Source organism: Penaeus vannamei, chromosome 23, assembly GCF_042767895.1.
Source record: "Penaeus vannamei isolate JL-2024 chromosome 23, ASM4276789v1, whole genome shotgun sequence".
Lineage (NCBI taxonomy): Eukaryota > Metazoa > Arthropoda > Malacostraca > Decapoda > Penaeidae > Penaeus > Penaeus vannamei.
In genome coordinates, this window is record NC_091571.1 from 38,311,834 (window position 1) to 38,312,102 (window position 269).

Genomic DNA, 269 nt, shown 5'->3' on the forward strand with positions numbered 1-269 from the left:
TGACACTCGAACATCGAAAGCTGACCCTTTAACCTGCACGAGGAGGGATATTCCTCCGATCAGCTGCAACGGGAATAAATATTATCTTACTTGATCGGACGAATCTTGCAAGATCTCTCTAGCCTTTTCTTAATACGATTAACTAATAGGTTGTCTGAGTATGACCATAATTACCCGTCGTTATTTACGATGATCATTAGTATTTCGATTAACATAATCACTACCATCATTATCCTCATTACCATACACCATTATCTCAAACTCATATT